This window comes from Rana temporaria, chromosome 1, assembly GCF_905171775.1.
Source record: "Rana temporaria chromosome 1, aRanTem1.1, whole genome shotgun sequence".
NCBI lineage: Eukaryota > Metazoa > Chordata > Amphibia > Anura > Ranidae > Rana > Rana temporaria.
In genome coordinates, this window is record NC_053489.1 from 183,384,242 (window position 1) to 183,399,813 (window position 15,572).

Genomic DNA, 15,572 nt, shown 5'->3' on the forward strand with positions numbered 1-15,572 from the left:
GGTTAGGTTTGTCCCCAAGCTAGGTTTGTCACCAGGTTAGGTTTGTCCCCAGGTTAGGTTTGTCCCCAAGGCTAGGTTTGTCCCCAGGTTAGGTTTGTCCCCGAGGCTAGGTTTGTCCCCAGGTTAGGTTTGTCCCTAGGTTAGGTTTGTCCCCAAGCTAGGTTTGTCACCAGGTTAGGTTTGTCCCCAGGTTAGGTTTGTCCCCAAGGCTAGGTTTGTCCCCAGGTTAGGTTTGTCCCCCCAAGGCTAGGTTTGTCCCCAGGTTAGGTTTGTCCCCAAGGCTAGGTTTGTCCCCAGGTTAGGTTTGTCCCCAGGCTAGCTTTGTCACCAGGTTAGGTTTGTCCCCAAGGCTAGGTTTGTCCCAGAGGCTAGGTTTGTCCCCAAGGCTAGGTTTGTCCCCAGGTTAGGTTTGTCCCCAAGGTTAGGTTTGTCCCCAAGGCTAGGTTTGTCACCAGGTTAGGTTTGTCCCCAAGGTTAGGTTTGTCCCCAAGGCTAGGTTTGTCACAAGGTTAGGTTTGTCCCCAAGGCTAGGTTTGGCCCCAGGTTAGGTTTGTCCCCGAGGCTAGGTTTGTCCCCAGGTTAGGTTTGTCCCCAAGGCTAGGTTTGTCCCCAAGGTTAGGTTTGTCCCCAAGGCTAGGTTTGTCACCAGGTTAGGTTTGCCCCCAAGGCTAGGGTTTGTCCCCAGGCTAGGTTTGTCCCCAGGCTAGGTTTGTCCCCAAGGCTAGGGTTGTCCCCAAGGCTAGGTTTGTCCCCAAGGCTCGGTTTGTCCCCAAGGCTAGGTTTGTCCCCATGGCTAGGTTTGTCCCCAGGCTAGGTTTGTCCCGAGGTTAGGTTTGTCCCCAAGGCAAGGTTTGTCCCCAAGGCTAGGTTTGTCCCCAGGTTAGGTTTGTCCCCAGGTTAGGTTTGTCCCCAAGGCTAGGTTTGTCCCCAAGGCTAGGTTTGTCCCCAAGGCTAGGTTTGTCCCCAAGGTTAGGTTTGTCCCCAAGGCTAGGTTTGTCCCCAAGGCTAGGTTTGTCGCCAAGGCTCGGTTTGTCCCCAAGGCTAGGTTTGTCCCCAGGCTAGGTTCATGTATAAGCAGGTTCTACATGTCACATTTGCACAGGCACAGCAGCGCATGTATTTGAATGGGCTTCTGTACCTGCGGGAAACTTGGGGAAAAAGTCCCCAACCTCCCTTCTCAAAACACGGCTGCACGGAACCACGTGCTGGTGCGTGACATGTTTTCCAATGCCTGGGGGGGGGGGCTTCATTAACAATTAATGTCACTTCTGTGCATCTGTGATTGGTATGAACTTAGCCTTAGGTCAGCCATACATGGAGCAAATTTCTTTCCTGCAAGTTTGCAACCATGGGTTGGCTCTTGCTGATCCATTGTCTTCTCGTTGCAGGGGGGGGGAAGCTGTCCCCACCAGAAGAAGACAGTGATTATTTGTAGTGGCTATAGCAGCCGCTAGCAATAATCGCAGGTAAAACCCAACAGGCTGGTTGTACCCAAGTTAACCACTTGCCGACCAGCCACCATCATTATAATGCAGCAGGTTGGCTCGTTTACGCAAATTGCCTTAGATGGTTCATGTACTAGATGCATGTGGCACTGGAGCGGATGCGTGTGACTGGCGGCCACAATGTCCGACGGCTACCTGCGATCGCTCCACAGTGAGCCAGAACGGGGATCTGTCAATGTAAACAGATCCTCGTTCTGACAGGGGAGTTCAGAGAGATCTGCTGTTCCTAGTGATCAGGAAAAGTGATATCTCCTCCTCCAGTCAGTACACTATCCTCACAGTTAGAAACACCTCCCAGGGAAAACATTCAACCCCTTGATCACCACTAGTGTTAGCCCCTTCCCTGCCAGTGTCATTTATACAGTAATCAGTGCATTTTTTTAGCACTGATCGCTGTATAAATGTCACTGGTCCCAAAAAAGTTTTAAAAGTGTTCAATCTTTCCACCGCAATGTCGCAGTCCTGCTAAAAATCACTGATCACCGGCATTACTAGTAAAAATAAATAAAAAATGATAAAAAAAAATGATAATAAAAAATCCTTCTATGACCTTAATGTGACCTTCCTTCTATGGCCTTAATGTGATTTTAGTTCAGGGAAAAAAATACAAATTTGTCTGGAATTCCATTCAAGTAGCAGGTCTGGGCAAAATTTCATATTTTGATTGAATCAATGCTGACCATACACAAATAGATTTTCGTTTCATTCGTTTTTGTTTTTTTCTTATTTTTTCAGGTCATTCGTTATGATGGAAATACGTAAATTAGAAAATCCATAAATTCAGACATTTGAAAATTCAGAAATTCGAAAATCAGAAAATTCTAAATACCGTAAATACTCGAGTATAAGCTGAGTTTTTCAGCACATTTTTTTGTGCTGAAAATGCCCCCCTCGGGTTATATTCGAGTCACCTTTTTGTGCCTGAACTCCCGGACTTTGGGGACACGGTACCGGCTGGCCCTGGACCCCAAACTTGGCACACATATAGCCACACTCTTCCTCTACAAGTGTGCTAAGTTTGTTGTCCAGAGGACCTACGGCCGGGGAGCACCGATTTTGCAAATTCGGGCACTCCTTCCTTAGACTTCCATGTTAAACGGTAATTTCTCCGGTAACTTTGGGGATCCGGTACCAGCCGGCCGTAGGTCCCCTGGACCCCAAACTTAGCCCACATGTAGCCCCAGTTCTCCTCTATAAGTGTTCTGTCTGAGGGACCTACGGCCGGGCAGCACCGATTTTTCAAAGCCAGGCACCCCTTCTATACACTCCCATGTTAAACGTAAGTCTAGGCATGGGCACAGTGAGGCATGGGCGCAGTGAGGCATGCCGATGGACACCCTAGGTTTATACTCGTAGAAAAAACAAAAGTACACCCTTGACGGTGGGACTTTAAAAGTGACACAAACACTAGTAGCCAGATTCAGAAAGACCTACGCCGGCGTATCTACAGATACGCTGCCTAAGTGTAAATATGCGCCGGCGTATCTATGCGCCGTATCCACAGAACTATATACGCCTGAAAATAGGCTTCCTCCGACCGAATAACTTTCCTACGCCGGCGTATCGTAGGCGCATATTTACGCTGGACGCATCTGGCGCTCCCATTGATTTTCTATTCAAATGCAAATGAGTGAGATACGCTGATTCACGCATTTACGTGCGCCCGACGCACGCTACACGTGGTGCGCGTAAGTTGTACGTCCGGCCTAAAAAGGTTGTTTATCTCTGCACCAGACGTGCACAGGTCAGCTTGAGGGCACCTATAGCAGCACCGTTACGGACGAGCTGTGCAACCCCACTTGCAGGACAACACATCTGTCTGCCAACATGCCAGGGGCAGCCGTGGTCCTAGCACTACTAATGGGTCCACCGGCTCGTAGGAGGGCACGGGAGAGGATATACCGCACGCGCATGAACGTCTTTGGCATGGGTGATTCGGAGGTGTATCGCATCTTCAGATTCAGCCCTGATGCCATCCTGGAATTAGCCACAACCCTGCATGAAGACATCACCAGCAAGACACATCGTGCACATGCAGTGGAGCCACTGGTCAAGGTACTGGCAACACTGCATTTCCTCGCCAGTGGATCTTTTCAGCGTACAAGTGGAGTAGTGGCTGGGATGTCACAATCCACCATGAGCAGATGTGTGCACCAGGTTGTCCCCGCAATCCTCAGACGCATGTCCCACCACATCATCAGACCCACCCATGAGCATCTGCGGCTGAAGGCAATGCAGAATTTCTTCAGAATTGCAGGATTCCCACGCACCGTGGGGGCCATTGATTGCACACATGTGGCACTATGACCCCCCCCCCCCTCGTGCCACAGAGCACATATACCGTAATCGTAAGCAGTGGCATTCCATCAACATACAGGTGATAGCCGATGCCCAATGCCTCATATGGCACGTCCGTGCCAAACCCCCCCCCGAGTCCAGCCACGACAGCTACATATACCGTCAAAGCAACATCCCAACAGAATTTGTACAGAACGTGTACAGGGACAGCTGGCTGGTTGGTGAGTGACATGGGAGTCAGGCATAGCTGTCCGACCCCATGATGCAGACATCACGAGGGGCACATGCACGACTAACATCCTCCTGTCTTTTCCCTTCCAGGTGACTCGGCATATGCACTTGGGCCCCATCTCCTGACTCCATACCGGAATCCCCAAACCAGAGGAGAGAGAAACTACAATGCTGCACACATACGTACCCGTGCAGTGGTGGAACGCACATTTGGCCTCCTGAAGTCCCGTTTCTGATGCCTGGATAAGTCCGGGGGGACCCTGTTGTATTCCCCAAACTTTGTGTGCCAGATCATCAGTGCATGTTGCATGCTGCACAACTACGCCATGAGAAAAGGCCTGGAGATTGACATATGTGATGACCTGACCCCCGAACCACACAGTCCCCCCCTGCCCGAGGGTACCCCATCTGCTGAGGAAAGAGCAGTCAGGAGATGCCTCGTGGAACGCATCTTTGCACATTAAACATACACATTCATCATGGCACAAGGAGAATGCACGCATGCACACCACTGTGGTACCTAGCTTACACACACCACATCCACTTCACATTGGATTAGCCCAAGTCCACCATGCAGGACTTGGGAGCAGCAACGCAGCGCCAAGGCTCCAATGGTGTCGCTGTCCATTCATACCACATTCACACGGTCTTGGGGATAACTTCTCCCCGACGACCCAGGGTGACACACCTTACTGGCAGGTATGTCACCCCAACATTCACACACCAGTCACACTGTAGCCTGCACTACTGACCGTGTGCAGTAATAAATAAAAAAAAAAGGCTCATGACCTGAGCATAAAAAAAAAAAAATCTCATATCCTGAGCACATCAATAAAGGAAAACAACTAATATCCTGAGCACATAAACAAAACTCAAAAAAAATAACCCGAGCACCATCAAAAAAAAAAGGGCACTCATTTGCCCTGATGTGGGCTGCACCTGTTGCCACCTCTCTGGCTCCTCAGCTGCCTGGGGGGAGCCTCGGGTGGGGGGGGGGGGCGGGACATCTGGAGGTGGCTGATCCCCTGGTGTGCAACTCATGGCTGGTGATGGCTGCCTGCTCTCCAAGGCCACGGCTATGCGGCTGAGGTACAGGTTGGTCTGGGCCTGCATCCTCAGCTTGCGGCTGAGGTTATGTCGCTGGTTGCACTGCCTCTGCCTCCTCCTGGATGGCAGCCGTGTTGGCCTGGACCGCCACAGTCAGGCTCCTCCCCTCCTCCTGGATGGCAGACGTGTTGGCCTGGACCGCCACAGTCAGGTTCTGAACCTCTGTAACAAGGTTGGATGTGGTGGCCTGCAGCTCCCCCAGGCAGGTGACCACTGCAGCACAATTGCCGCTGACATCCTGCACTGCATCAGAAATCAGTGCCGAGGAGGCCAGCCTGTCAGCCACCCTGTGCAGGTGCCCGGCTATTTCCCCCATATGCCGGGTCTGCCGGGCCTGTTCCCTGGCAATTTGTTCCTGCACGCATTCATGAACACCCCTAGTCTTCCGTGTCGTCTTCCTGGGGGCAGAAGACGCTTGGGACCGGCTGTAGGGTGAGGCCCTTGAGGGGGTTCCCCTGCTGGGGCCTGAGCCAGAGGGACTTCCCCTAATGGGGGAGGTGTGAGAGGGCCCAGGCACAACAGAGGCCTCCTCTGTATAGAGGCAAACCTGGGCAAGGTTCACCGTCTCCTCCACCACCTCCTCGAGAGGAGAGGTGTGGCCAGTCCCCTCCACCGATGGATCTTGGCTTCCTAGGGGGTCAGGCTGAGGCTGTGAGGCTGTTCCGGGGAAGATGGCGTGTGATGGCCACCAGCATCAGATGGTCCAGCTCCCTCCTGCACATCTGTGGATGACACAAAGCATACACATGTTGGTGGACCCACACACTTGTCACATGTTCCCTTCCACCCCCTCACATGCTACACACCGGATAGGGGATAAAAAACACTTACCTGTCCTTGAGGCCTCATCAAGGGAATCAAAGCCCTCCAGGCCCTCCAACTGTTCCCTCTCCAGACACCGGAAAATCACCTCCTCCTCCGGGGTCAAGCTCAACGCACATGGTGGTCCGCCACCCGTGCCCCTCTGGTGCTTCCTGATGGCGGCCACCTTATCCCGAACCTTGCACCTCAGGTCGTTAATTTTTTTATTAATGTTCTTGTATGTCCTGCGCTCATTGCCAAGGGCACTGACTTCAGTGGCGATGGTCTTCAGGATGACCTGTTTCCTGGCCCGGCTGGTGTCCCGACTCTGGGCACCATGGAGGTAGACGTCATACCTCTCAATGGCAGATATGACAGCAGCCTTCTCCTCTGGCGAGAAGTTCTTCTTCCTCTTGTCCGTGGTGGAAACTCAAGCAGGCATCGCAGAACAAAAGTACCTTGCTCAGGGGGGGAAAAAAGCAGGATGTACTTTTGCGTCGGACGGGCGCATGTCTGGGCGTATTTATGCGCTCGGCGTAAGCCGGTGGGCCGGCGTATCCCAGGAAGTTGGGCCGGTGTAGTTGTGAGCATGCGCACAGGGAAGCGATCATACGTCCACGTCACTGCGCATGCTCCGTCGATGATACACCAGGCGTAAGCCACTGCTCCACGCTCAGGCCATCAATGCATAAGGTCACACCCACTTACACTTACGCCAGCTTACGCCTTCAAATTTACATTAGGCCGGCGCAACGTGGGGGGCAAGTGCTTTGTGAATACTGTACTTGCCTCTCTAGGTTAGGTCGGTGTAGCGCATATGCGCTGCGCTACCCCGGCACAAAGATGCGCATATCTACCTGAATCTGGCTATAGGAGTATAGAAAAGTAAATTTATTAAGTATGTAGAAAAAGACACAAAAGTGTCATATAGACAATAAAAAACTACATATGGGTGGTATATCCAACTTATATACAATAATAAACAAATAAGACCACTATTAGTCCAACCCGACAACCGTTTCGGTATCTGTGATCCTTCTTCAAGGGGTATTACAGACTTCTTAGGGTCAGGGGTTTATATGTCTAATAAAAAAGATATGTACATATACTACAAGAAAAACTCAATTATTATTTACAATTCAAGTGATTGCAGTTACAATGTTTCACAGAAAACGAAAAATAATAACAATCCAATCAAAATGCTAACAAGAGAAAAGAATACGCATCACTTACAACAGAGTTGGGTTTGAAGGACATCCTGTGTCTCAGCAAAGGACATGCATGTATATTTTGTATATAGAGACGTAGGCCCGGCTTCACAAAGCACTTGCGCCGACGTATCTCAAGATACGCCGCGTAAGTGCAAATATGCGCCGTCGTATCTATGCGCCAGACTCAGAATCTAAGATACGCCTGAAAATAGGCTTCATCCGACTGACGTAACTTGCCTACGCCGGCGTAGAGTGGGCGCATATTTACGCTGGACGTATTTGGCGCTCCCATTGATTTTCTATTCACATATGCAAATGAGGGAGATACGCCGATTCACGAACGTACGTCCGTGCGACGCAGCGCGCTTAAAAGTCATACGTCCGGTGTAAAGTTATGCCCCATAAAGGAGGTGTAACTCAGCAGCATCCATGCAAATGGCTGCAGCAGGGAACACAAGTCGACGTATTTTATGTAGGTCGTGAATATGACTAGGCGTAGGTTACATTCACGCCATAGGCAGTGATCCGACGTATCTTAGGGAGTAGTTCCGACGTGATTCTGAGCATTGGGATGCGTCCACGGGATGGCGCATGCGCCGTTCGTTATACTATCTGTCTGGCGCTCGGCCCATCATTTGCATGGGGTCACGCCTCATTTGCATGGCTCACGCCCACTTCCACATACGCCGGCTTACGCCTAGGAAACCCAGCGCAGTTTTGGCAGCACTAGCTTTGTGAATACAGGGCTTGCCTCTCTGCGCTGCATCGGCGTAGAGTAAAGAAGATACGCTACGGCGGCATAAATATGCGCCGCTGTATGTGAATCCGGGCCATAGTCTCTTTAGCTCACGGAGAGGGTATAGATCAAAAACCTCCAGCAAGGGTCGTCCCCTGAGAAGAAAAAAAAAAGGGGGGGAGGGAGGGGGAAGAGAAGAGGGAAGGAAAAAATGTTTATATAAATAAGGATACTTAAGTAGCATGCAAATTGGAAATTTGAATATTAAGAGGTGGCTAGAGGGAAGTATCAAATAACCTACCATATATTAAGATTTCAAAATGGGAAGCCGATCTGGAGAAAAAGTAGAACTCCAAAAAAGGGGGGGCATCAGTTGTCATACCAACAAGCTTTAACAGTTGTCTTGGGACACAAGGAAGTAGAGTATCTACAGTGTCACAAAGATATCCGAAATAGATACAAATATATATATAATGTCAGCCTATCAACTGACAAAGAAAATCCCAAAGTATAGAGTATGACTATATGAATAGCCATTTAAATATGGTAGGTCAAATATTACCTGTGATTGAGTATTTACAACGAATCCGCGGCAGGCGCCATGACATCTGAGTCACTGGCGTCTGCACCAGGGTATTTATAGCCCGTGAATATCGCGGGTGCATGCGTGTGAGCGACGTAAAAACGTTGTGATGTCATCGCGGCAGAAAGACGTTGCATCGCGATGACATATATTCAGCGGTTGCTGCGGTGACTACAATTATAGATTGGAGAGATAATCAGTATCTCCAAGCTACAACAACCTCACCGAACGCAAATTTAGAATAAAGGGAAAAATAACGTGAAAAGGTAACTGATCACTCCGTTCAGTCCAGGCTTTGTAGTAGCATTGAGCGTGGCTATCCATCTAGTCTCTCTTTGTAACAGGGTTCTGTTCCAGTCCCCCCCTCTGTTGTTGGGATGTATTCTATCAAGAATTAGAAATTATATTTTTGGGATCTTACTACTGTGGGCGTCATGAGGCTGAAATTGGACCTGAAATTAACGCGGACACATCAAACCCCTGCTGTGAGCCGCATGCGAAGATGTTGTGAACCCAGCCTTACTGCTCTTTCACACTCACTGTGGAGTACAGTGCCCTCTTAAGAGCAATCTGCATCCGGATTGCTTTTCAGAGGGCTTTTTGACAGACGGTGAGGTGGTGTTAATCTCCCTCTTCACCACCTGATTCAACCCCATACTACTGCGCTGCAATCGTATACATTACACTCCAGTTGCGGTGCTGCCCCATTGAACTCAGTGGGCGAGTTTGACAAGTGGTAGTTCTGGGACGGTAGTGTTTGAACAGCCCCATCCAACTAGTTATTGACAGTTATTGACATTTTGAAATATAAGGCCATAGGCGTGCATGTGTAATGCGAGTGCCAGCAGTGATGTGTATATATCTGTGCACACCAGTTTCTGTATTGTATCTCAATAGGCTAAAATACACTGCAGCTCTGACTCCAAGGCATCACAACAAGTGCCATTCTGCACAACTGTACGTCTAATGTACATGCAAGAATCCTTACAGAGGATATGAACTGAAAAGTGGAGATTTGCTCTGTTACAGGGAACATGTAGAAATGTTATTAGTGTCTAAGGATTTCCCTGAAAAAAAATGTACCCTGTGTCATGGAGTCCTTCTGAATACTAGCAGTACCCTTCTTGGTGAGTGGCACTCCTGTGCCTGCAGCCTCATAGCTGTATATCTGCAGTGTGAGATGTAAGGCACTGCTGCCTCTGACTGCTAGTCTCCTGGGATTTGGAGTGAGATATGGTAATCAGCTTTTATGTGCTCTAATGCCTCCTGAGATATGCACATCTCATTTCCCAGGATTCTTTAGGCTCCATTTTTACAGCTGGAAGTGGGGGAACCCGTGAGCACATCATCATGGTTCCAGACTGGCAGAGCCAGGAAGCTGATGTCAACGACACCCGGTGACATCAGCGACCAAGATGGCGGTGTGGGACCCAGAGCGGCGTAGCGGGTCACAGTAGGACAACCCTGGATTTGCTGACTGAGTGAATATGTGAATTCTGAATTATACCAGTGGAAAAAGGTAGGGGGGGGGTGTAAAAAAAAAACATGGTGGATGGGGTGGAGTGAAATTCCTGGTGCCTATTCTGTCTTACTTTATTTTATCTTTTGTTCTACTGAACTTGTACCAGGGAGTGCCCATTCCTTTTGCATCTTGTGTCTAACTAGGGAACAGAATTTATTCTGCCTATTAAAAATGTATGCACCTGTAGGTAATGTGATCATGGAAGAGAAGTTCAGTGTCATAGTTTATCAGCATATGGCCTGCTACTACACCATGACTCATTGGCCACAGAATTACACATAAATAAATGGTTTATTTAACAGGCACAATGAAAAAAAAACCAAATACCCCTGTATTTGATATCTATAATACTGGCCAAAACGTAAAATTAGAAAATGGCCTGTAAAATGTGGATGCATGGGTTTCTAATGGATAGTTAAACATCAGTGCTAAAAACTATTATTATTATTGTAGCGCCCCCTTACTTTTAGTATGGGCACTACGCTAAAGTTAGTGGGGAATGGGAGAGTTATTTTTTTGCTCCCATTCATAATTTGTCAAATTTGGGCTGCTGTCACTCCAGAAATGTCCTGTAGGTCAGCCTGCGCTCCAGGGGTGTTGTTTCCCCCCCTGGGCGACAGGTGGCGCTAGAGGGGTTCTGGCAGAGCAATTTTCCCTGCAGCCAATTAGAGGAGTTTTCCCTCGCAGAGCATGCTGGGGAGGGGTATATCTGTGGGAGATGCCATCTTTATTGGTTCTTCCCGCGGGTTCCAGGTGCGGCATCCAACTTTAGGGTGTGCGCATCCAACGGACCCCAGCGATGGCCTTCCAGGCCGGGGTCGAATGCTACGTGGAGCTCTATGTTGCCGAGAGGGGCCCCAGTGACTTGCTGGGTCCCCAGTTCTATTGAGAGGATCCCAGGCTGGATGCCGTTCGATTGGGGGGTCGGCTTGAGGAGAACCCGGAGGCAGGTTATCCAACAGGGCTTGAACGAACCAATCGGGGATCTGGTGACCGGAATGCTGACAGGTACGCTTTGCTGTCATCCGGTGACCTATGTTCAATCTACTGGGAGGATTTGCTCACTTCATCCATTTAGCTCATTCAGGTACTAGGCCTGTGGCAGAGGCCCTAGAGCCGGGTCTGTGAGAGAGATCTGTTCCTCCCAGCAATCTAAAGTGACACTTCGGCTGCCAGGCTTGTGGCAGGAGTCTGTCTGGGGGCATTTCACCCACTCTGGCTAGAGTGGTGACGAACTGCAATTTGGTACTCTTGAGAGCAGGATTGCTCGGTTCTTATCCAGGCCTGATACTGCAAAGTTCTCCTTTTCTTCCTTCATCAACCTTTTCTTCCCATTTGATGTTGATGTTGGCCATGTTGGCCTGGAAATAAAGCATTGGAAAACCTTTATTCACTGTCTGGACATTCGCTCAATACGCTGTTCTCCAACTGCACCCCTAGACAACACTGAGGTAACTTAATACGCCGATCCCAACAACATATCAGCGGCTCCTGAGGGGGTAGCGCTACATTATTATTCAACAGGAGTTATATAGCGCCAACAGTTTGCACAGCGCTTTACAACATGAGGGCAGACAGTACACTAATGCCGCATACACACGACCGTTTTTTCAGTCGGAATAAACTCCACCGGGTTTTTCCCGACAGAATTCCACTCAAGCTGTCTTGTATACACACGGTCACACCAAATTCCGACCATCAAGAACGCGGTGACGTACAACACTACGACGAGCTGAGAAAAATGAAGTTCAATGCTTCCGAGTATGCGTCAAATTTTTTCTGAGCATGCATGTTTTTTTTCCTGTCGGAATTCCATACAGACAAACTGATTTTTCTCTTTCTAAATCCATCGGAATTTCCGAAGGAAAATGTCTGATGGGGCATACATACGGGCGGAATATCCGATGAAAAAATTCTGTCTGACATTTTCCATTGGAAATTCCGACCGTGTGTATGCGGCATTACAATACAACTTGATACAGGAGGAAGGGCCCTGCTTGTTACAGCGGAAGGGTCAAGTGATACAAAAGGTAATAACTGTGTGGGATGAGCTGATGGAGAAAGTAAAAGTACAGTTGTGAGGTGAAGGCAGAATAGACTTCTCTGAAGAGAATGGTTTTCAGGGATCGTCTAAAAGCAAGCAGAGTAGAAGATAGTCGGACAGATTGGGGCAGGGAGTTCCATAGGAGAGGCTCAGGAAAAGTCCTGGAGGAGGTGACCAGAGAACTAGAGAGCAGGAGGTCTTGGGAGAAACAAAGGCAATGAGTAGGTTGGTATTTTGAGACAAGGTTAGTGATGTAGTTGGGGGCCGAGTTGTGGATGGCTTTGTAAGTTGTTAGAATTTGGAATTTAATTTGTTGGGTGAGCAGAAGCCACTGGAGAGATTGACAGAGAGGGGTAACAGACACTGGGCAGTTGGTAAGGCGGATAGGCCTGGCAGCAGCATTCATGATGGACTGAAGGGGGGATAATGTAAAAACAGTAAAAAATTGTGATGATGGCAATCAAGAGTTTTCAATTCCCTAAAATGTTGTAGGCAAAATTTGGGCATTATGGCAAAATGCATTGGAGTCAATAGGAAAGGTGAAATTAGGAAGGTTTTTGGTAGCTTGAAAGGATACAGTGTTTTTTTTTATGAGTTCTGGGGGTTCTGGAAGTTGCTGGACATATTCTGGTGCCACAAAACACCCTGGGCCAGATCCACAGAGCGGATCGTATTTTTATGCAGGCGTAGCGTATCCTAGTAACGCTACGCCGCCGCAACTTTGAGAGGCTAATGCTGTATTCACAAAGCATTTTCCTCTAAAGTTACGGCGGCGTAGCGTAATTCTCCCGGCGTAAGGGCGCGCAATTCAAATCTATGTGATGGGGGCGCGTTTTATGTTAATACGTCGTGACCCGACGTAAATGACGTTTTTTTTTAACATCGCATGCGTGGTCCGTGGGGGTATCCCAGTGCGCATGCTCGAAATTAAACCGGAACAAGCCAATGCTTACGACGGTAACGTCAATCCCTATTCGCGAACGACTTACGCAAACGACGTAACATTTTCAAAATTTGACGCGGGAACGACGGCCATACTTGACATAGGATACGCCTCATATAGCAGGGGTAACTATACGCCGGAAAAAGCCAAACGCAAACAACGTAAAAAAATGCGCCGACCGGACGTACGTTCGTGGATCGTCGTATCTAGCTAATTTGCATACTTGACCTGGAATTCGACGGAAACGCCACCTAGCGGCCAGCGTAAATATGCACCTACGATCCGACGGCGTACTAAGACGTACGCCTGTCGGATCGAGCCCAGATTCCGTTGTATCTTGTTTTGTGGATACAAAACATTGATACGACGGGGGATCTTAGAAATTACGCGTCGTATCCATAGATGCGCCGGCGTAATTTGTTTGAGGATCTGGCCCCCTGTTAGATTTATTTTCTATATTTGAAGCAAATTTTACCTAATCATTTAGCAAAATTGTTTTCTCTTTGGTAAACAGCAATTTTACTGCCCCCACTCCCTAGAGATGAATTTTGACATTTTACATGCCATGTGTACCTATCTGTCCTAATCTGAAACTGGTTGTAAATGGGTTTAGATGATGCATGTGTGGCATGTGCCCGGTATTGTTCTAAAACACAATAGCAGACATCAGTGAAGCAAGCTTATAGAGATTTTTTACCAAGAGCAATGGTGCAAAGTAATTCTTATCACAATCATAAATGTGAAAGGTTCAAAGACTTTGGGGCAGATCCACAAAAGGATTACGCCGGCGTATCTATTGATACGCCGGCGTAATTTTAAATTTCCTGCGTCGTATCTTTGTTTTGTATCCACAAAACAAGATACGGCGGCATCTGGGATCGATCCGACAGGCATACGTCTTAGTACGCCGTCGGATCTTAAATGCAAATTTTCGGCGGCCGCTAGGTTGCGTTTCCGCGTTGAGTATGCAAATGAGCTATTTCCGACGATCCACGAACGTACGAGCGGCCGTAGCATTTTTTTACATCGTTTCCGTTCGGCTTTTTCCGGCGTATAGTTAAAGCTGCTATATGGTGGCGTACTCAATGTTAAGTATGGCCGTCGTTCCCGCGTCTAATTTTAAATTTTATGCGTCGTTTGCGTAAGTCGTTCGTGAATAGGAATGTGACGTCATTTACTTTCACGTCGAATCCAATGACGTCCTTGCGGCGTACTTTGTCGCAATGCACCCTGGGATATTTTAAGGACAGCGCATGCGCCGTTAAAAAAAAATTTGTTTACGTCGGGTCACAACGTATTTGTATAGAACACGCCCCCATCACTCCCATTTGAAACTGCGCGCCCTTACGCCGCAATAGATGCACTACGCCGCCGTAACTTACCGCGCGGATTCTTTGAGGATTCACAAGAAGAAAAAGTAAGTTACAGCGGCGTAGTGTATCTTAGATACGCTACGCCTGCCTAAAGATAGGCAGATCTTTGTGGATCTACCCCTTTGCTTCTACCTCTCAGTCTCTGCCCAGCCAGTGTTAAAATCCATCACACTTACACAGCTCTTTTCCCTTTCACCTATGACCTACCAGAGCACTACAGAGTCACCGGTAAAGGAAGGAGAGCCGTGCGTGTGCCCGGCGGGCGCGATCGCCGCCGGGCACACGCGATCGCTCGGTACAGAGCGGGGAACGGGAGCTGTGTGTGTAAACACACAGCTCTCGTTCCTGTCAGCAGGGGAAATGCTGATTTTCTGTTCATACAATGTATGAACAGAAGATCAGTGATTTCCCCTAGTGAGGCCACCCCCCCCCCCCCCCACAGTAAGAACACACCCAGGCATACTTAACCCCTTCCCCGCCCCCTAGTGTTAACCCCTTCACTGCCAGTGGCATTTTTATAGTAATCTAATGCATTTTTATAGCACTGATCGCTATAAAAATGCCAATGGTCCCAAAAATGTGTCAAAAATGTCCGAAGTGTCCGCCATAATGTCGCAATACCGAAAAAAAAATCGCTGATCGCCGCCATTACTAGTAAAAAAAATATTAATAAAAATGCCATAAAAATACCCCCTATTTTGTAAACGCTATAACTTTTGCGCAAACCAATCAATAAACGCTTATTGCGATTTTTTTTACGAAAAATATGTAGAAGAATACGTATCGGCCTAAACTGAGGAAAAAAAATGTTTTTTTATATATTTTTGGGGGATATTTATTACAGCAAAAAGTAAAAAATATTAATTTTTTTCAAAATTGTCGCTCTATTTTTGTTTATAGCGCAAAAAATAAAAAACGCAGAGGTGATCAAATACCACCAAAAGAAAGCTCTATTTGTGGGGAAAAAAAGGACGCCAATTTTGTTTGGGAGCCACGTCGCACGACCGCGCAATTGTCTGTTAAAGCGACGCAGTCCCGAATCGCAAAAAGTACTCTGGTCTTTAGGCAGCAATATGTTCCGGGGGGTAAGTGGTTAAGAGACTGGCTAGGCCCAGATAATTGGAAATTAAGTGATAAAACAAATGTACTGTTGCTTTTTATTGTGACATGTAAGGAATATGTTCTTTAAAACTTGTAAAGTTACTGACCTGGCTGTTT

The 15,572-nt window shown here is 48.2% G+C and overlaps 1 protein-coding gene across 2 annotated transcripts in view; it reads left to right on the plus strand.

Annotated features, from left to right (window-relative positions):
• The window catches only part of ABCB9 (ATP binding cassette subfamily B member 9), an 88,322-nt gene that overhangs the window by 1,210 nt on the left and 71,540 nt on the right, over positions 1-15,572 (plus strand). The window lies entirely within an intron of this gene.